This window comes from Podarcis filfolensis, assembly GCF_964270895.1.
Source record: "Podarcis filfolensis genome assembly, chromosome: 8".
Classification (NCBI taxonomy): domain Eukaryota; kingdom Metazoa; phylum Chordata; class Lepidosauria; order Squamata; family Lacertidae; genus Podarcis; species Podarcis filfolensis.
In genome coordinates, this window is record NC_139611.1 from 48844346 (window position 1) to 48861120 (window position 16775).

Sequence of the window (16775 nt, forward strand, 5' to 3'; positions counted from 1 at the left end):
TCCCGCCTCTCCCCTCCCCAGCCGTCAATGGCTTTGCATAGTAACAAATGAAGTTTTGCCTTAAAAGATGTCCCAAGTTTTAAATGAACTGCATTTGAAGAAATAGCTTCAGAGTCCCTTAATATTATTTATCCAGATCCTCTTTGGAACTGGGTGGCGATCTATTCATTTAATACGCAAAATAATAATAACAATATTAATAATAATAATCGCGTGTCGTTTCTCTCTTTTGGAGGGGAGACGGGGGCGGGGGAAGGAATGTAGCCAAAAACAAACAACGCCGAAAAGCTGCGCGAAGTGAAAAAATCCTGCTTGAATGGGTTCCGTTTAAACCTCGACAGCGCCACCTTTCGGCACAGATCGGTTTCGAGTTGAACCGCTTCCAATTTTTTAGATGAAGAGAAAAAAAAATCCATAAAATAAAAACCCTTTTTAAAAAAGAGAGAGAAAAAGGAAAGTTTAGAGCTGGCAGCGCTTGCACGACAGCCTGACATTAACCCCTCGAAGTCAATGGATTCTCGAAGCTATAAACCTCTATAATTTCTCTATTTAGGATGCAGCCTGCGGTATTTTTCTAGGAAGTGAGAAGGAAAGGGGATTGTTCCTGGTAGCGGTGTCTGTTCCAGGGATGTGTGTGTGAGAGAGGGAGAGAGATAAGACAAAAATCTTTAAAACTGCCAGCCTTGATTTTCAACTGACTTTATGGCAACATCAATAGAATTAAAGTTACTTGTAATTCAGTGATAAATGAGATGTCTCTAGTAAGTAAGATTAAGTGCAGTGCTATAAAGTTGTTTATCTGAAAAGTAATTCTCAGAAACCCGACTCCTGACACTTAGTCATATATTAAACCAGCCTTTTGAACATTGTACTTCAGTGCAATGGCTTCTGCATGTTTTCAGAATTTCCTGTTTAAAATTTTATACTAAGTAGCTGTTTGTAGAGGCTTCTCATCTGACTTCGAAGTCCTCATTCCCAGTAGTAACAAAATCCCAGGTTGGTAAAGAAAATATGTGGTTTGCGTATTCTGACATATCTCCACCTTTGCAGTCAGGATTTTTAATATCAAGGTATGCCACGTGTGTCATCCACAGACTTTTACACAAGACTTTTGAGTGTGTCACAAGTTGATAACAAAGCTGAAAAATGCGTGTGAATGCTAATTATTGGGGGTCACTATAAGGGAATAATGTAAAAGCTGAGGTCTCAGGTGAAACTCGAGAAAACAGTATTTATGAGAAAGTTAATAGGATGTGTCCAGTTTGATTTCCCATTTTGGAGGACTTGGTAGGAATTGTCAACAAAAACTACTCACTCATCCCCATAAATCTCAACCACGACAGTCTAATTCCTTCTATTTGGTTTTTCCCGGAGCAAGATGAATGTTGCACGATAGATCACTTAGCTCCTTCCCTCCCATGAATCACAGCCATGTGCGAATACTTTTAAATGAAAACTTATTGCTCTTTGGCAATTCACACTTGCAGCAATTGCATGGAATTAGAAACATCTCCTCAGTGGGAGGGGCACAAAAACAAAACCAGTCTCTTTGGACAGAGGCATTTTAACATGTTATATCTCCAGAATTAGTGTCCCCCCCCAAAAAAAAACCCCCCGAGTAAGCTTTGAAAGCTAAAACAGGGAATTCAAAGTACTGTATTGTGTGGCTAACAGAATCTGAGCTGATATTTAGCAATGCAAATAAGTGCTGTAAACTCAACTGGGCTCTGGCCCCCAAAATATCAAATCAAATTACTGGTTATGCCACATTATCCTTATTTGACTGTTAGAGGTGACGGGACTGTCAAATGTTGTCTATTATGTAGCACACCATGGGGACTGTGAACAGTTTTAAAGAAAACCTTCGAAAGGAAGACCACGACTGTCCTCTTTCCTGCAACATATAATTCTCATTTTGGCAGCATTTTCCTGTATTATTTAGCTTCTCACAATGGATGTCTAAACATTTACAGTTCTCTATTAGGAGTGTTTCTTCTCTAACAATTGCACACTTTCATTTCAATTAGAGGCATTCAACCCTCTGTCTTTCTGCAGCAATGACAGGCCACATCCCCTCAGTCTGCCCCCCCTTTGCTATTTTTTGTTTGCTTGAAGTCTTTCTATCAATCTACAATCACTAATGCCCTGCTTTAATATTCTCCTTTTCAAGAATTGCCCTCTTGAAGAAAGCACAATTTAAAATTGGGGTTCCACATGCTAACTTCAGTTACTTAAAAACCTCCTGAATTGGTGTAGATGCATGCATGTATGTCCGTGTTTGTATATATCAATTTATCTCTACTTATATTTATTTTCTGCAGAAAAGTACAAATGATTCAATGCACTATGTAACACTGTCAGTGTACCATCCCTGCCTCAGTGAGGGGGGCAGGGGAAGCCTCAAGTGCATATGAAAGACTTCCTTAGCTGAGTAAACAGGCAGAGGAGGGTTTAGAAAGTAGGCAATACACCTCTTGTGAGTTATATTGACTTTGAGTGTCATTTGTTATGACTTAAACAAACTCATCTATCAAGGCCAGCACATTAAGTACAGTTACTGCACCTTTTGTTTATCCAGTGTCTTATTTTATGGCGCAGAACTGAATGGTGTCCGCTGAATTTAAGTATGAAAAGCAACCAAATTGATTTCCCAAAGACTTCCACGGGGTAACAAAAGGCGAAGGCATCAACAGCTCTTAGGCACAGAGCTAGATAAATCCTTTTAACAGTGCTTCGGATCCGTTAACGGGGCAAGCAAATAACAAATCACTGTTAGCAGATTTACGAGAAAGAAATAATAGAATCAGACGAGATAATCTGATAGGGGTAAAATTGCTGAGGAAACAAGTCTTACTTCACATACATAGCTATGAAACAGCAGCCTGATAACTAGAAGCCATCACAAATAGGTGAATTATGATGGAAATAATCATCCTTGTAATTCAGTGTTTATTAATCCTTTTCTTTTTAAACAACTCACAGATGTCCAAGCAATGTGTCTCTCTCTTTGAAGATCCATTAATCACACACACATATTTATTGGGTGTAATTTACTATTTGTATCACCTGTATTTTATTTCATAATTGAACATTCTGCATTCAAATTTATGTAATGCATTAGGCCTGCAAACATATTTCTGCCTGATTAGCATAAATAGTCACTTCATGAATTACTAACAAAGTTGATCTGGAAAATATTGGCGTATTATTTTATTAAGTGGAACACAAACATATGTCCAATAAATTCTTGTTTTCTGGTGGCAGGAAGGAATACAGAATGATCCAGGCGGTGGTGTCTCAGTGTGGGGAAGAGGAAAGACTAAGCTGAGTTAATTTGTATGTATGAAATTAATTTGCCCTGTCAACCCTTCTGTTTATCTTTAATAAAGAGGAATGCCCATGTCTGTTTCAGAGGCATGAATCATGAGACAACAAAAGGCAGCAGTTATATACACACATATATTTGTGATTTCCCTTTTCTAATTTCTTGTATGGATTGCATTGTCTGGAGGTCAAATCTGACGCTGTATTTTGTTGATAATTCTGCTTCTTGTTGGGATAAATTGGAAGTTTGGTCTGAGACTAGCAGATTAGATCCAAATGCAGCTGCAATAACAAATTGAGTAGAAATCATATTCCAATTCCTATTTCCACCCCCTTTACTTAATCACTGTGGCTTCAATCCAGTGTGCAGTTATGCATGCTTAAGCCCCATCGAAACCAATAAGAATCGAGCATGCATAATTATGTGCTGCATCACAGCGTATCCATTTAAACAACTGTGAGAAACTCAGGGAAACCATATGATTTGGGTGTTGAGTGGAATCCTTTCCCCTTTTTTCTTAAGGCTGATTCTCACAACTGACTACAGCATGGCAAAAACAGCTGCTGCTCAAATTGTACCCACTGATGCCACTGATGCACATGCACACCAACCCTTTTGCATTCTGCTTTGAGTGGGACTTGCAGCAGTATGCTGGAAGTCGATGTACATAATGTTCTGTGGATGGTCAGCCTGCATCTGCTCATTTCCACATGCAGTACCGGGGGAGGTGGGGAGAGATGGGACTTAGCTAAAGAAGATTTAAAGACTTCCTACATTATCATCCACATCTAGCAAAGGAAATCCATGCGTAAAAGCAAGCTATGTTACAATGTTCATCAGGGCACTCATGTGCTGGCTGGATGTGAATGGGCCTGTGCCATCAAAAACAAGGGCTATTTGTTGTACACAAGATGACCTGTTTATCAAGCATCCATCTTGATTTGTTTGCACAAAGCTTAAACAATGTCTGGTCTTTATAGAGTATTCGTCCCGATTTGTTTTCAGTGAGATTATATGGCAATGAGTATTTATCATGCATTCATCCTGATTTGCTTGTGTGGCAGCTATACGTCTTCCTGTTAATTATTCATTCTACACTTTTCAGTGCATTTCCCCATCACTTTCCTAACTGCAATAATTTTTGGGTTTTTTTTTTAAGGGGATCCGTTGCACCAGGGTGGCAATTTAACCCACTTCAGTTTAATCTAAATTTCTGATATGTGCTTGAAACTCTCCTGCAAGTTGCTAACAATCTAGAGATTTTTATTTATTTATTACTATATTAGGTATGCATATAAAATGACACAGTAACTCAATATGGGCATACACAATAGGAAACTTCTTGTTGATTGTAGTTCCTTGGGGCATGTACTCATCTGTGATGAGTAGGGAATGGGCAAATCTGTCCATTTTAGTTTCTCTCAGATTTTATTTTATTTTTTCCACTCTTCAGTTCTCTACATTTCCACATCAGTTTGTGGATTATTATTTTTTAAAGCAAGTCCTCATGAAAATTCAGCAACATTTTAGTGCAAATGTCTCCTAATATGCACATATTTGCATGCAATTGTGCATACTAAGCACGTATTTGTAAATCAGCTTCCCCTCTTTGTACGCTCTGCCTTCATGTATGCATTTTTGTACACATTACAGTGGTACCGCGGGTTACATACGCTTCAGGTTACAGACTCCGCTAACCCAGAAATAGTACCTCAGGTTAAGAACTTTGCTTCAGGATGAAAACAGAAATTGTGCTCTGGTGGCGTGGCAGCAGGAGGACACCCCATCAGCTAAAGTGGTGCTTCATGTTAAGAACAGTTTCAGGTTAAGAACGGACCTCCGGAACGAATTAAGTACTTAACCCAAGGTACCACTGTACTTGGCTGGAGAGATGTACTGAAAAATTCAGAGAAGTGTGAATGTGTTTCAGTTTGTGTGTTGTTTCAAAAAGAGAACATTAGTTATGTTAGCCTGAAAATGTGAACTGAATCAAATTTCCCCCTATCGCTAGTGACAATATATATTTTATAGATATAATGTGGGATACAGTGGAACAGAATTCACATCCATGGAACACGACTTCCCCACCTTTGCTTTCCTGCTGCATCTCCTTGCACCACCTGCATATCTGCTCCTGGGGGTAGAGTGAGCCTTGGGAATACTAGGAAATGGTGCATGGAGTTATAGATGGATGGGAATTGACATTAATTTCCCCTTCCCTTAGGGGAGCAGAAGAGAAACTTAGGATTCAATCCAATGTTCTTTGGCAGAGGCTAGCTAGAGATGTACAATCGAGTTGTACATGCATGTAGCACATCCAGCTGCTACCAGTGATAATAGTGCTGAAACCAGTGATCTCTCCAAGGTGGGGGAGTTCAAGGGTGCAAATGAATCCAGCCTTTGCTCTTGCCTCCCACACTATGAACAGACTGTTACCAAATAACTGACTGGGTCTATGCATGCATAGCAGTTTACCTCTGCTTGTGGGTATTGTGGGAAGTGTGCATGCAGCTTTTGTTTATGCAGTTCGATATCCAGTTGTGCAGAGGAGAGGAACCTGTGGCCTACAACTCCCATCATCCCTGGCCATTGGCAGTGCTGGCTAGGACAAATGGGAGTTGTAGTCCAGCAGCAGGTAGAGGAGATGCCAGTATATGCCCGCTGTGCAATCTGAGTGCACCTTCATAACCCCCCACAAAGAATGTGGGTACCTTGCAATAAATAGCAATGGCTAAGTAGCACTCTTGCACAACAAATGCGCCTTAAAAAACAACCTTTTGTGATAAGAAAAGTGACTGAAAACTGCAGGGAAAGGACAGAGTAACAACGATTTGATGGTGACACCATGTAACCTCCATGCAAATTTTGTGAAAACAAATCAGGATGATTGCACAATATATACTTCAGTGGGAAATGACCCAGATGTCAGTTTAAGCACAAACAAAAACAACACCCCACTGTATAAAAGCACCCAGCTAGTATATCTGGGAGAATAGAGAGGTAAGTGTGCTATCTCCCCCCCCCCCCAATTTGCTGTTCCCTGACTTTTCTTGAGACTACTATAATCCATTTCTCTGGCTACAGCTTTCTGACCAGTTGGAATGTGTGTACTTTCTCTTTATTTTTCCAGGCTCATGAAATCTTTTTAAACCTACCCAGAGCATCAAATTGGACTCTGCTTGTTGTTAAATGTGGTAGCTTCCTCCTTTTCTCTTCCTGTTCTTTTCTCTAATGCCCCCACCCCAATCTATTACATATTTTAGACACGGATTCCAACCCCTCCTTATCATAAACTCCTCCTTTTTTTAAAAAAGGGAATGTCTAAATCTCAATGTAGTTTGTATATATGTGTTTTTGTGTTCCCTTTTGCTACAGCATTTATACAGTTTGATTATCCATTCCATGTACTTACCCCCCACAAAATATGCTTTTCTAAAACTTCATTGCTAAACAAATCTAATATTGTTTGGTGCCTGTTTTGAACCCAAATCAGAAATTCTGACTCGTGTTGTAGCTAATACATATGAAATATTTTTGAGTTATGGAAAAAATTAGAATTTTAATGAGATTTCACATTTTATAAGAAGAAAGCTACCTATCTGCTAATCAGCAAATCAGATGTGATGGAAGATGGCAGGCAAATTTTAACAGCATTTACTAAGACACAAATTGTTAATTCTTATGTAAAATTGTATATGTATGCTGTTTTTAAAATGCAAGTACTGGGGGGGGGGGGAGGAGAGAGAACCTCATTAAATAAATTGAAATAAAGCTTTAAAGCCAAAAGTCAACAACTCATACTGAAGTTTTTGTTCTTTACAGCTTGAACATGACTTTCATGTGATTTTATGTTAAATTAACTGCTGTTTACTGTAGGTTAAATTGCAAACCATCAATCACCGATCCAATGCATATCATGTAATTCCTTCGGGGGGGGGGGGGCAACTTGAATGCAATAGGTAGGACATAGGCCATAAACCATATGTCGTATCTTAACAACCCCGGAAAATGCGTTCTGATCAGTTGGGATCTGGGTACTACTCTTTCATTTCCTCTGTTTCTGATGTTCAGCCCTCATATAGGCAAAATGGGGGCACCCATGCATAAGATGGTGGGGAAGGAGAAGGGCTGTAGCTCAGTGGTAGAGTATCTGCCTTGCATGCAAAGGTCCCAAGCTCAATCCCCAGCATCTCCAGGAAGGGCTGAGAGTGAACCTTGACTGAAACCTAGAAGAACTACTGCTCAGATAGACCCATAGTCTGACTTGGTCTAAGGCAGTTTTCTGTGTTCCTAAGAGAAAGGTATCCATAGGCTTAGGGGAACCTCAAAGTTTGCAGATGAACAGAAAATATTTAGCAGGGGGATGCAGGGAGGGGGGATGCAGCTGCAACTCAGGAAGCAAGCAATCATTACACTCCCCAATCTCAGCTCTTTCAACCATCCCACTCATGAACACTGCCCTGCCCTACAGAGTAGGCACTTGCTGTCCAAGAGCTTTGCCATCAAAACCAATGATGTCCAGAGGGCCGTAAGCACAATGGGACCCGGCATTACTCATGTATTAGTCTTTTTTTTAATCACAAGCTTTTCACTTTCACCCAATGAGATAGATCTGATGTCAGAGAGTGAACAGGTCGAAAACCACAGTGCTCTGCTGCTGAAATGGCACATAGGTTTTCGTTATGCCCAAGGATGTCTAACGTAGAAAGAATGTGTGAGAAAGATTAAGAGCATTAAAGCAAGGCCTCTGGATACATTTATTTCAAGGGGGCAGTTTTGCAATGGTCAGATTAACACAGGGGTTGGTTTGGTAGGGACGGGGGCAAGCCTGCCCAAAGAATTTGAGACCTTGAGTTTAATAACTGGCATCTGGAAGGTACAGTGCACAGTGGTGTTGATGTGCTTTTTGGGTGTGTGTGTAAATAAAACGGGGCATTAAAAATTTGAGGGCTGTATGCAACATTCTCTGTCTGCTAGTGCAAGGATTCTTACACTAGCAGATGGGTGAGTTTTAATTGTTTTGCACAACAGAGGAATCCAACACAACAGTTGTACTAGCAAGAACTCCTTGCACAACAGATTGTGCCCAAAAGTTACCAGCAATCTGCTCATGCATTCTCTTGCAGAACAACATTCTGCTGGTGCAAAGGATTTCACCAGCAGAACAAGTATATCACTAAGTGACTTTAACTGAATGCTACATTGGATACAACCCCATATCTTGATTATCCAGTCGTAAATACAGGCTTGTGCTATCCGCAAGAAGAGTCCTGATAGATCAGTCTAGAGATCTTTCTATACCACTATTCTGTTTCTCACAGATTTGGCTAGGCAGATCTATTTACAGCACAGTTCTTACCATGTCTACAGAAGTAGGCATGGGGGAGGCATCCAGTTCAGTTCAGATTCTACCTAATTTGCAGTTCTCAAAACTATGTACGAGTCAAAACACAGCTATATGTTGAAATCCACACTTTTCTGGATTTTGTAATGCAATTCTCCAGCCAAATAATGAGTAGATTATGGAAAATTTTGAATAAAAATGTATACATTAGTGAAAATAATTTATATACAAATGAACCATACTAGAAGAAATTGCTTGCTTGGAAAAATACATACCTTAGACAAAATTGAAGGAGTGGGTTGGGGGATCTGATGGGAAGAGTGTTTGGGGTGAGATGTGAGGGGAGGGGTGGCCAGGTGTAAAGGGAGAGTGGTTGGCAATGACATAGGGTTTTAGCCACCAGTGTACAAGACAAAAGGGTGGTATCCAACCAAGTTTTACTGAGGATAGACCAGTTGAAATGAATAGGCCTAACTTAGTCATGTTCATTCATTTCAATGAGTCGACCCAAAGTAAAACTTAGATGAATCATGGGTGGTAGTCAACTTTCTGTAGCAGTCAACATATTGAGGTCTTGGAATGTGAGGCGTGTGTCTAACTAACCCCAAACCTGATAAACTAAAGAAGTCCCTTAGCCAATGGTGAATGTTAATAAAAGGCTTAGATTTGAAGTGCTGGAGACATTTGGAGATGAGACAGAATCACATCACTTCTAATCCTAGTCAATATTTGGACAGAGCAGAGCAATTGTCCCCCGCCCCCCACTGCCCCATTCACATCCGGACACTCCAGAATGTTTAACACAGAATCACTAATGAGAATTAGATAGATAACTTCTACATAATCAGTTTCCAGCATACATTGGCATCATTTCCACTCTGCTTTTTGTTTGTGCTTTGCATTATCTAGTACATTGGGTAGCCATTAACTTTCGCACAGAGCCAGAACTTTGCAGCTGCAAGGATTTAGTGAGGACACTAATAATTTATTCTCCAGCCCTCAACTCTCCCCACCATTCCATTAAAGTCGGTGGGTTGTATTCAACTAAGTTCTACTTAGAATAGACCCACTGAAATGAATAGATGTAAGTTAGTCAGGTCTGTAAATTTTAGTGGGTCTACTCTGTGTACATGGATACAGCCCATCAGAATTTCTCTGTCATAAATGCATAAATCATGGCTCACACAAGTACAAGCTATGGAGAATGAGTATAAAGCAGTAGCTAGGGAGTTGGAGTTGGACTAGGGGAACCCAGGTTCAAACTCCTGGTGGGCTATGAAACTCTCTGGATCACAATGGGCCACTTGCTCATCCTACCTCACAATGTTGCTGTGGGTCAAAGGAGTGGTGACCTCACCTATGAGCATCCTGAGTATTTGGGGAACATTGAGGGGAAGGGTGGGGCATCAGTTTGAGAGGTGGTAGGCTGCATAACAAAAATAGTCTTGAACATTTTAGGAGGTTTGGTGGCATACTGCACATGCTTAGTAATTCAAATCTGCATAGTTGCATAAAATTGAAGTGTTTTATTTTCAAGGACCAGGGTTTATTTTTTAAATGATAATTATATATTTCATTTATGTTCTGCCTTTCTTCCTAAAAGCTCACAGGAGTGTACACAGGTCAGGCACAGGCAAACTCGGCCCTCCAGATGTTTTGGGACTACAACTCCCATCATCCCTAGCTAGCAGGACCAGTGGTCAGGGATGATGGGAATTGTAGTCTCAAAACATCTGGAGGGCCGAGTTTGCCTATGCCTGACACAGGTCTTTTGACACTCCTTTTCTTAGCCTCACCAAAACCCACTGAGAAAGGCTTTATGCCAGCTAAATTTCCGCCCAGCCCCTCGCAGACCTACCATGCTGGCTCTCTTTAAAATCTTGGGTGGGTGTGTTTTTTAATCTGGCAACAAAATAAACAAACAAGCGAATAAGCAAACAAGCTTTTTGTTCTACCTCTAGTGTCAGAGCCAGTATGGCTCTGAATACAAGTTTCTGGAATTTCAAGCACAGAGTATGTTACTGTTGCACTCAGGTTCTGCTTCCCAGAGGCATCCAGTTGGCCACTGTGTGGACTAGATGGGCCTGATCCAGCATCCAGGCTCTTACGTTGCTAAGCAAATTGAAATAAAATGCAAAGCCAAGCTAGAGAAAGATGGTCAGTTATGTGAGAATCTGTCACTTTCATGTTTTCTCATGACCTGTTCTTTTTTTAAAATGTTTAAAAAAGGGCAGAATTTCGCACCACAAGAAGTGATTTGGCTTGACACCGGATTCCTGCAAAGAAGCTGCCAGGTTTTGGTACTGGCAGGACACTTGATCTCCAGTCTCCCCATTAATGAAGGAAATAAACAGCCTTGCTTGTTTTCCTTCTGCCAGCCCAGACAAAGTGAACTTTACATCCAGCAGTTGTCCTGGATTTGATCTTGGGGTCAGGAGTACAAGTGTTTCAATGGCCAGTGAGTATGTGTGTTTTTCTGCTCAAACAGCAATGATTCACAAGCTCATTATCTCCTTTATCACCTGTTTTTGAAACAATGGAATGATCAGGAGAGTATCATCTTCAAGGCTGTTTGATGGCAGGTGGTGGATTTAGAAGTACTGCTTCCTCCCGGTGGAAGAGCTCCAGAATCATTTTCATGATCAAATTCACAAGGTTGGCTTGTTCTGTGAGGAAACATATGTGAGTGACACATAAAGGTGGGCCACCAGAAGCCTCCTGAGAATGTGACACTATTTGTCACATTCAAAGAAGATCCTGTACTTAGTCCAATGGCTGCATTGCGTTTATGATTCATAGCACTTTTAAGGATCAACAGTGCAGGTCTGCCCTGCCTCTGGTCATCTTGGCAGAGGTATATTTTTCTGCAGGATATATCTATTATTTTGGCTTCTTGACCACCCTTGTGGTTGGTTGGTTGTTTCCTCTTTAGCTTTTCCTAGTCTGTATTTGTTTGTCTTGTCATCCCCCCCTTCCTTCACTGACATTAAATCAACCAACCAATCAATCAAATTCCCTGGGTGCACACCCTAATGAAATACACTGCACATGCCAAGTCCACACTGATGAACACTTAAAAGAAGTCATTTTAATATATATGAAATGGCAGAAAATTTGAAGAGATTCGTTCCAATTTATGGATTCTGTATCTGATTTACTTGTGCACATCTAGCAATTTCAGATCTGCCGATTGCTTCAAAGGCTCTCTGCCCATTCCACCACCACCACCAGCGTGTTTTTATCACTTACTGTAAATGTGCTAATATAATGTTTTAATTAAACATATAAAGTGCATCAAATAAATTTATGGATGCTGCCAAAATTGGCAGAGGGGTGGGATGAAAACAAAGTTTTCTCTTTGCAAAATTTCTTGTTGTCTGCACCATGTTGTGACCCTGTTAAGTTTAAATGTTTCAGCTGGTGTCTATAGAACAAGGGTTGAGATTCCTGAGCCAACCTGCTATCATATGCTGGGCATTAAAAGCACCATAACAGGAGCCTGTGACCGTGGGACTCGGCGGGCACCTTTAGCGCCCCCCAGATTAGCGAAGGGACCCCGCAAGGGGTTCCAGAGCGCAACGGGAGTTGGCGCGGTGCTGAGAGTCGATCGCTCTTTCCATGGGGTGAAGCCGCACAGCTGTTGCCGGAGAGCGCTGACCTTTTTCCTGTGACAATTCGGCTGCTAAACAACTACCCGTGAGTAGGTGAAGCTTAAGAAATTGGGACTAAAAGGAGAAAAAAGGGATTAATTTGGCACTGAAGCGGGAAGGTGTAAACAGGAAGTCCGCCTTCCGTTTCTGTACGCAGATCAAAGCAAAGACTTTTTTAAGCTAAGACCTGGAGAGCGGTGTTTTAAAAGTTCTAAATCCGAACATCAAAGTAAAGAACTCCCCCCCCCCCCCAGGCTGCAGGAGGGTGGGGGGGAGAGGGAAAAGTGACTTTCTTACTTACAAAGGGGGAAAAAAAAGAGACCATCATCTAACTCCTGGGAACGGACTGCCAAGTTCATTTGAATTGTTGTATTGAGAGTTGCACTACTTATAGACAATGTAATTTTTTAAAGGCGAACTCTGCAAAGGAGATACTTGTTAAAGGTCTTGTTAAAGGTCTGACAATATGGACTTGATTGACATCTGGAGAACTAAGAACCCCCTTGGAAGAGAGGGAACATTCTTCTCTGAAGCCAAAATGACATGGACAAGAATTGACCAAATATGGATAACTAGAGGACTGGCACCTAAGATTCAAAAAGTGGAAATTTGCCCAAAAACTTGCTCCGACCATAATGCTGTGAAGATGGAGATGAAACTAACACCAATTGGTTCCTTCAGATGGAGGATGAATGACACCTTGTTTAGAGATGAAGAGGTTACCATGAAGGCCCAAAAAATCTTGAGAGACTATTTTGAGATAAATTTGAATACCACGGTTGAAAAAAGAGTAATCTGGGATGCAAGTAAAGCGGTCATGAGAGGGTTTCTGATCCAACAGAATGCAATAAAGAAGAGAATCCTAAACGAGAAAAAAGATAAAATCTTGGAAAAAGTAAAAGAAGGAGAGAAGAAATTAAGAACGAAACCAAAGTCGCAAGAGATTCTGAGAGAAATAAAGTTACATCAATATATGAAAATGATAAACCAGGAAGTAGAATGGAAAATTAAACAGATGAGACAAAAGACATTTGAATCGGCTAACAAATGCGGGAAATTGTTAGCCTGGCAGATGAAAAAAGACAAAAATTAAACACTATCACAAATTTGGATGTGGAAGGAAAGAACATACAGAATCCATTGGGGATTAGAAAGTGCTTCCAGAGATATTTTAAACAACTATATACACAAGGGCCACAGAAAGAGACTGACATAGACCAGTTTTTAAAAACAAACGGATTACAAAAAATCTCTCAAGAAAACAAGATAATGCTGAACCACAAAATTACAGAACAGGAGGTAGAAGGTGCCATTCAGAATATGCAGTTGGGTAAATCTCCAGGGCCGGATGGCTTAACCTCAATATACTATAGATCTTTGAAAGATTGGTTAATTCAGCCACTAAAGGAGGTTTGTAATGAAATTTTGGAGGGGAAAAAGGCGCCAGAGTCGTGGAAGGAAGCTTACATTACACTTATACCGAAAACTGAGTCTGAAAAGACACAACTTAGGAACTACCGCCCCATATCCCTGCTCAATGATGAAGAAAAATCTTCAGGGAATGGGGGTGGGTCAAGGGTTTGAAAATGGTATAAGTGCAATTTACTCAGAACAAAAGGCTAAGTTAATAGTCAATAATGTGATGACAGAGGAATTTAAGATAGAGAAAGGGACACGACAAGGCTGCCCAATTTCCCCATTGCTTTTTATTTCGGTCCTGGAGGTTCTCCTAAATATGATTAGAAGGGACCGTCTGATTAAAGGTATTCAGGTCGGAGCCAAACAATATAAATTGAAAGCTTTTGCAGATGACCTAGTTTTGACGTTACAGGAGCCAGAATCTAGTACGAAAAGAGTATTAGAATTGATTCAAGAATTTGGTCATGTGGCAGGATTTAAGTTGAATAAGCTAAAAACCAAAGTTTTAGAGAAAAATTTTACACCAATTGAGAAAGAGAGGTTTCAGAAGGAGACAGGTTTAACATTAGTTAAGAAAGTAAAATACTTGGGGGTTAATATGACTGCTAAGAATTTAAATTTATTTAAAGATAATTATGAGAAATGTTGGACAGAAGTGAAAAAAGATTTGGAAATATGGTCAAATTTGAAGCTTTCCTTGTTGGGTCGAATTGCAGCTATAAAGATGAATGTATTGCCAAAAATGTTGTTTCTGTTTCAGTCATTGCAAATTCTGGACAAGATGGACCGTTTCAAGAAGTGGCAGAAAGATATTTCTAGATTTGTCTGGCAGGGCAAGAAGCCCAGAATAAAATTTAAAATACTAACTGACGCAAAGGAAAGAGGTGGATTTGCCCTGCCAGACTTTAAACTTTACTATGAATCAGCAGCATTCTGCTGGTTGAAAGACTGGCTCCTTCTTGAGAACACAGACATTTTGGACCTAGAAAGTTTCAACAATGTTTTTGGGTGGCATGCATATTTGTGGTACGACAAGGTTAAAGCACATAAAGCATTTAAAAACCATATTGTCAGGAAAGCATTGTTTAATGTCTGGATAAGATACAAAGACTTATTGGAAAATAAAACCCCAAGGTGGTTGTCACCAATGGAAGCGAAGGCTCAGAAAAAGCTCAATATGGAGGCCAAATGGCCGAAATATTGGGAAATATTGGAACAAGATGGAGACAAATTGAAATTGCAGAGTTTTGAGAAATTAAAAGATAAAGTGCGAGATTGGCTGCATTATTATCAAATAAGAGAGGCCTATAACTTGGATAAAAAAATTGGCTTCCAGGTGGAAAAATCAAAATTGGAAACAGAACTGTTAGATCCCAAAACAAAGATACTTTCAAGAATGTATAACTTGCTGTTAAAATGGAATACGCAGGATGAAACGGTTAAATCTGCTATGATTAAATGGGCACAAGACATTGGTCATAACATTATGTTTGCTGACTGGGAACAGTTGTGGACCATCGGTATGAAATTTACGGCATGTAATGCCTTGAGAGAGAATATTATGAAAATGATATATAGGTGGTACATGACACCAGTCAAGCTTGCAAAAATATATCATCTGCCCGATAATAAATGTTGGAAATGTAAAGAGAATGAAGGTACATTCTTTCACCTTTGGTGGACGTGCCCAAAGATTAAGGCTTTCTGGGAGATGATCTATAATGAATGAAAAAGGTATTTAAATATACCTTTCTGAAGAAGCCAGAGGCCTTTCTCCTGGGCATAGTCGGCCAATTGGTGCCAAAGAAGGATAGAACGTTCTTTATGTATGCAACAACAGCAGCAAGAATACTTATTGCAAAGTATTGGAAGACACAAGATCTACCCACCCTGGAAGAGTGGCAGATGAAAGTGATGGACTTTATGGAATTGGCGGAAATGACTGGCAGAATCCGAGACCTGGGAGAAGAGTTGGTGGAAGAAGATTGGAAGAAATTTAAAGATTATCTGCAGAAACATTGTAAAATTAGTGAATGTTAAAATGATGTTGGATTGGAAATAAGTGGTACTAGCAACAAAGTTAATAAGAATATGCAAAAATGAATTGATAATGGATGAAAATATAGAGTTATAAAATGTTAAGATATAGAGTTAAGATAAATGAAAGAGGGTAAGGATTTGCTGATTTGATTATTTAAATGGGAATACAAGAAGGGGAGGTGTGAGGAGGTCAAAGAAACAAGCAAATGAGTTTTAAGTTATGAAAAATGGAATTGTTTTTAATTTTTCTTATTTTTTCTTTGCTTTTGTATGTTGTATCTTTATTTTTCTTTTTTCTTTTATTATGTGTTCTTGTATTTATGTTTTTGTAAAACTTCAATAAATATTTCTTAAAAAAAAAAGCACCATAACAGGGACTGTCGCAAGATATCTCACTGCAATAACAAGCATTAACAGTTAGCCTTGCCTTTTGAACAACAGTGTAATGCTAGATTTAGGGATGAAGGAGAAATCTGATCCAGTTTGCAGTGAAGGCAATCATACTGGATTGGCACTTTCTGAAGCATTACATGAACTGAAACATAGTCATCCTTCACAATTTGCAGTTCTCTGAATTTCACAGTGCAGTTCTCCAGCTAAGTAACATGTACAAAATGCATGTATTTTGGTAGAGCATATCATTGGGTATATTAGTGAAAATAACATACAAATATGCACTTTGTTACATAAAATTGCATACAAAATTGTGTGCATTAGGAGAATTTCACACTAAAATGCTGGTGAATTTTCTTTTTTTAAAAAAGTTCATACCTAATATGAACATCACAATCAGATTTGGCAGAGAGGAGCAAAAATGAATGATTCCTTTTCCCCACCAGCAGGAGAGTTGAAAAATGTTATTCAGCATTTTTCTGCAAGGAAGACTACCCCCCTCACAATTTTTCCATGACACAGTCAATGTCCAGGAAGTCAATGATTTCCAAGAATGACACGGATAACCTGTAATAGGAAAGGTAAAGGTTGACCCATTGAGACA

The 16775-nt window shown here is 39.7% G+C and overlaps 1 long non-coding RNA gene across 1 annotated transcript in view; it reads left to right on the forward strand.

Moving 5' to 3' along the window:
- The window catches only part of LOC310769991, a 30295-nt gene that overhangs the window by 1100 nt on the left and 12420 nt on the right, over positions 1–16775 (forward strand). Inside the window, exon 2 of the long non-coding RNA XR_014551905.1 lies at positions 3265–3336. This is a non-coding gene — a long non-coding RNA (uncharacterized lncRNA). The remainder of the gene's footprint in view (positions 1–3264; positions 3337–16775) is intronic.